Source organism: Nicotiana tabacum, chromosome 16 (genome assembly GCF_000715075.1).
Source record: "Nicotiana tabacum cultivar K326 chromosome 16, ASM71507v2, whole genome shotgun sequence".
NCBI classification, from domain to species: domain Eukaryota; kingdom Viridiplantae; phylum Streptophyta; class Magnoliopsida; order Solanales; family Solanaceae; genus Nicotiana; species Nicotiana tabacum.
This window is the reverse complement of record NC_134095.1, coordinates 134589585-134595344: the sequence shown is the minus strand read 5'-3', so window position 1 is coordinate 134595344 and position 5760 is coordinate 134589585. Positions and strand designations below refer to the sequence as shown.

The 5760-nt window shown below is 35.7% G+C and overlaps 1 long non-coding RNA gene across 1 annotated transcript; it reads right to left on the bottom strand.

The window, feature by feature from the left end:
- Positions 1-1782: 1782 nt before the first annotated feature.
- LOC107807511 (uncharacterized) lies at positions 1783-5461 on the bottom strand. Its single transcript, XR_001652910.2, has 3 exons — positions 4583-5461; positions 3254-3321; positions 1783-2075 (listed from the first exon to the last, which is right to left on the bottom strand). It is a non-coding gene; the product is annotated as an uncharacterized LOC107807511 (long non-coding RNA).
- Positions 5462-5760: the final 299 nt, after the last annotated feature.

Below are 5760 nucleotides of genomic sequence, written 5' to 3'. Positions count from 1 at the left end.
TTGATCAATCATGAACATCATCAGCACTTCTACTAAAATCAGAAATAATCCCCATCACTTATTTCTTTGCTGTATCCATTTTTCAACAACCGATAGCACATCCTCATGTTGTAAAATTCCAAATGTCCAGCTTAAACCGTCAATGATTTGACAAATTTTCAGCTCAATAACATCTTCTGTGTAACTAGCAGCAACCCTTATTTTTTCCTCCAAAGATTTAATTTTTTCAGAGTAAAACCTTCTCTTGCTAGCTTCTTCAAGAACATTTTGAAAATATTTAGCAGTAGCATGAAGAGATTCGAGCGCTTCAGCGGTATGAGCTTGATTAAGTTCTGGGTTTCGTTGCTCTAGATTTTGGAGAAGAGAAATTACAGCAGTATAAGCTGCCATTATCAAGTACTCAAGAATCAGATCCCTTAGAACGAGACTTAGAATATTGTCTAGTTAATATAGAGGAAGGAAACAAAAGAATTTTTGCAGAAGAAGTGTTTTAAAAGGTGTGGGCGTAAGCCGAGACGTTTTACATATACCTCCGCGAGGCGTAAGCCTCGAGGCACGGGGCGTAAACCCCATAGGTATTTAATTTTTAATATTTTATAAAATAATATAATTACAGCAAATATTTATAAATAGGTAAAATTGCATAAAAATTGAAGAAAACTATAAATATGTGAAATATATATATATATATATATATATATATATATATATATATATATATATATATATATATATATATATATATATATATATATATATATATATATCCATCCCCACAAAAATAAGTTAAAACAATTTATTATACATTACTTACAAGCACAAGTAACTTGAGTTGAAAAGAATAAAGTTTTCTATATGTAGAAACAAAAAGGATGACTAACCTGGAATTTGAACATTGAACTTGCTACTATGAAGGAGAATTGAGCTCTCTTAGTATTTGTAAAAACAATTTGAATATTCGTTACTTTTGGAAGAAATTAGCAGATTAGCGGACAACATAAAGAACTGAGAAAGACCATAAATTAGGGCTTCAATTAATAAAAAAGGTCTTGACTTTTAAATTTAATACATTTCAATTCCTTTTTTAAAACTTTTGAGTAATTACAAGTTTACTTTTGAGAATTTGAGGTATTATATGAAGGACTTATTCAATAAATTTTATTTTACCTTGAAAACGTATCTGGGGCTTACGCCTCACTACAAAAACGCGCCTCAAACTCTCGGGCGTACGCCCCGAATGCTCGGGCATACGCCACGAATTGTTGGGTGTACGCTTCTTGAGACTTTCGCCTCACACCATCGCTTCGGGACATTTTTGGTGCGCCTCACCCCACGGCTCGTCCTGGGGCTTGCCCCGAAAACACCTTTTAAAATACTGTGCAGGAGTAGAGAGGATTCAAATTTAGATATTACTCTCTCTTTTCTTTTATAGTGGAACGATAGTAAAAGAAATGTGGGATACCTTGGTGTGTAAATTTTTAATTCCACAACTTGTGATATGACACCTTTTAATTAATTTCCAACACCATGTTAGTTTTTAAAAGAAAATATAAGTCATTGCGGGTGCTTGGAATCAGATATGTCAAGTTTGTTGAAGATAGGAACAATAATATTAATCCATCCATGTCTATTTGATCAAAAAATTTAAAAAATATTTTCTTTTCTGATACACAGTTTTTACCCAACTGAACAAATCACGGATTTGATTAACGTCATGACCTGAAATTCCAATCCGTTGTGATGACGCCAAACACAAGCTAGGCAAGCCGAAACAAAACAATAAAGAATCCGAACAACATAAATTATAGAAATAACATAAGTCTGAAACCTTAATGTAACAAAATACTGCCAATATAAGGTAAATCTCCTAGAAACTGGTAAATACGAAGTCATGAGCTCTATTACAGAATATAGGTTTGAAAAAACTAAATAATAATACTGTTTGAACTGAAACAACAGTATATAAGAAAAGACAAGTCAAACTGTGGCCAATGATATATGCAGCTCTGCCTCACCTCTCGATGCTCAATCCAACAAACAAATCTACTGCTGATAACTGGTCTCTACAACTGGATCTGCACAATTAAGTGATGGGTGTAATATGAGTACAATCGACCCAATGTACTTAATAAGAATCATCACTAACTTCGGTGAGGTAAAAAGGAACGAATTATGAATGATACTAGCTATAACCTGTATAATTTTATTATTTTAACAAGTATATAACAATAATAAAATCAAGTCATAAAGCACAGGAATAACATCTGTTTGTATGTGTGCAGTTACTCAATACTCTGTTCAGTCAATGTTCAGCATGTAGAGATGATATGTAGTTAATTCAGGTAATTAACCATGAAAATTGCAAATAAAAATGAAATGCAAAATCCAAACAAACACTAGCCAGATTTCCTCAGCCTTTCCATATTCTTACCAAACCACTGAGCAGTTTTTCTCAATATCCGCATGTACGCCATCAAGAGAGAAATATGAGAGGATGACCCTGGGGTATGGATCCATATCCACATGCAAGAATGGCAAATTCAATGTTCTACCAGCCCAGCGTGGTCATAGTCTCAATATCATAATCCACACGGCGTGGTCACAGACATAACAATGCAATCCTGACGTGGTCATAGGTATAACAACATAATCCGCCTGGCATGGTCACAACCATAACAACATAATCTGTCCAACGTGGTCACATGCATAACAACATAATCTGTCCCACGTGGTCACAAGCATAATAACATAATCCGCTCGGCGTGGTCACAAGCATATCAACATACTCCGCTCAGCATGGTCACATGCACAGTAACACAATCCGCCTAGCATGGTTACATGCATAGTAATACAATCCGTCCAGCGTGGCAATATGCATCCAATCCAAATCATATCATACAGAAGCAAATGTACAAATATACATGTATATGATGAATGAATAGCAGATCCATGCTCATGGACTGGTATAAGTGTCATGCTAAAGTGTAGGCATGTGCATAGTGTGCTATCATAGCTCAAATCGGCTATGTTATCACAGAGATAACAATTATCAAGTTCATTCATGGATTTAGCCTTTATGTAACCTCAAACATGGTTCAAATAGTTCAAAACAATGTTACAAAAATGAGAAACATTATAGCTTAAAGCTTAACAGTCAATTCTATGCATATCACAGCCTAAGCACTACCCGAGCATGGATAAATACCCTGGTGTTTGCACAAAGGCTCAAACCAAGTTTAGATAAGATACTTACCTCTAGCAAATCAAATCACTCTGTTATCAAGCCCTTCCCGTGCGTATCAACCTCCTGAAGGATCGAACCTAACCAAAATAATGTAATGCTATCAATAAAAGACATAAGGAGTTATTCCAAAAGATAAAGCTAAGATCTTTAACTCAAGTCAAAAAGTCAACCCGGGACCGCATTTCGGAAATCAACAAAATTCACAAATTTCGAACAATCATTCAATTACGAGTTCAAACATACCACAACCATCCAATTCCAACCACAAATCACCCCTCAAATCTTCAAATTTCACTCTCCAATAACATAGTCCAAACATTCCCAAATTTTTGTCACACTCCTTTTTTTAACCAAACTTCACTAACCCCTCTTAAATAAATAAAAGGAATTTATAAAGCTTGAAAAGGATTTTTAATTAAAAAGTGACAAAATTTTGTGCAAAATTAAATTACTCAGAGTCGCCACCTGACATTGAATTCGGTATGCCAGGTCATCGTTTTCTTTAAAAATAATTTTTCCTTTTAAAACACTTAGACTCTAAAACCAAGTCCGCACCAGAGATTCGGGTAAGGGGGTTTATTTGACTCGGGGAGAAGGTGTTAGGCATTCCACAAGTTCTGTAACTAATACGGTTGCGTACATAATCAAGTTGGCTTTTAGAATGTTCGAATTGAGGTAAAATACACAAAGAAAAATAAACATCCAAAAGGTTCGAGGTCGTCCCTTCCTAATAAAAAAATAAAACAAAATAAAGTAAGTCTTCTTAACTTATACTACGCCTCCATTGATGATGCCACGACTCCATTTACATTTACTTCGGGGCATTCCCCAGGTTAAAATATTTACAATGTCTACGGGGCATTCCCCGAATGAATTTATCTAAGGGACAACCTCCCACCTTACGTTCAAACATTATAAGTTAAACTAAACATCCCAATGCTTGCCTCCCCAAATAATGACGGCCTAAGCATGTTACTAGTGGGGAAGTGAAGAGCTAATAATAACTAAATAGAATTACTAAACTTTAAACGCGTTTCCATTTTCTTTCAATTTTTAATTTTTTCAATTATACGACCTTTTGATTCAAGCTTAACTAATGAAATAATGATATAATATTTTCTTTTTAAACAATACTACACCCATACCCATTTATGTAAAACTTGAGCAATTGAATACCAATTTAGTGATCATAAAATTAAATCAAATTACAGTTCCGTGCGTCCAAACCAACAGATTCAAAACTATAAACACTTAAACACGGAAGTAAGGCAAAACATAAGTAATGGAAGAAGATTAAATCTAACCAAAAGTAAATGAGATAGTAGAACAGAAAGGAACCTGTTAAGAAATTGTTCTTTAGTACCCGAAAATTGAAATAGCTTTGCCGAAGTGTAAATCCGAATGAAGGAGACAACAATGAGATGAATCCGAAAACGCGAGCGAAACTCGAACCGGCAACCCAAAATCAGCAAACTCTACGAGCAGCAACAAAATCGGCTAGAACCTCAGTTAGAATTGATGGAGTCGAATGAAAGATGACGAGCTAACAGGTTTTCGGCGAAGCTCGACTTCGAGCACAGCTTCAATGTAAGATTTCAGAGCTGAACAAATAGTGACCTTTTCGTGTGAGTTTCAGCTGGTATGCAAGAGAAAAAAATCGAGGGGTCGATGGTTGTGGGTCGACTACTTTTCAGTTCCGTTTTGAGATGAAAAAAGGATAGTTTTCGAGCTGGTTTTTAGGGGATTTTCGGATTAGTTTCCGCCGGTTCCCGGTGAAGCTCGCCGGCATTGGAACCTAGATGCTTGAGATCTAGAAACATTTGGGATTGGAGTGCTCTTGTGTGTGTTAGCTTCAAGAAAATGAGATGAGGGGTCGTTCGTGTCAGCCCGGAGAGAGAGGGGGTCAGTTTGCCGGTGTTGAAGGGGTCGCCGATGGCTGGAGCTGGAGGAGTTAGTTGGTCGTGGATGTGTGTGGAGTGGTCGCCGGCAGGTGAAGGTTGATGTGGTAGCTGACTGTTCTCTTAGGATTTTTTGTATCTTTTTGTCTTGTGTTCAAGAAGAAGATCTCATGGGGTTCTTCTCATGGTTTGTCCTGGAGAAGAAGATGAAGGTCTGCTCCTTGTTTTGTGTAATTCGTTGAAGAAGATGAAGGTCTTCTCCATGTGAAATACGGCTGAACCCATCCCTCTAGGTCTAGGTTTTTTTATTTTTCTTGTATATTATCTTAAATGGGTGTCTAGGTTTGGGCTTTTGAGTTAAGGGGCTAAGAGATTGGTTTAATTGGGCTACAAGCAAGACTAAATTGGTCCGGAAACTAATTCTATCCTCTCCTCCTTTTTGTATATAAAAATAATATAGGAAACAATATAGCTATTAAAAATACTACTTAATCTTACTTAAGAAAATAACTATTAAAATAATACTAACCGTTTAAAACAAACCTATTTTTTGGTATTTTTTCAAGATTAAAAATGACTACAAAACCTTAATGAAATTATTTTTTGTAATTTTCATCT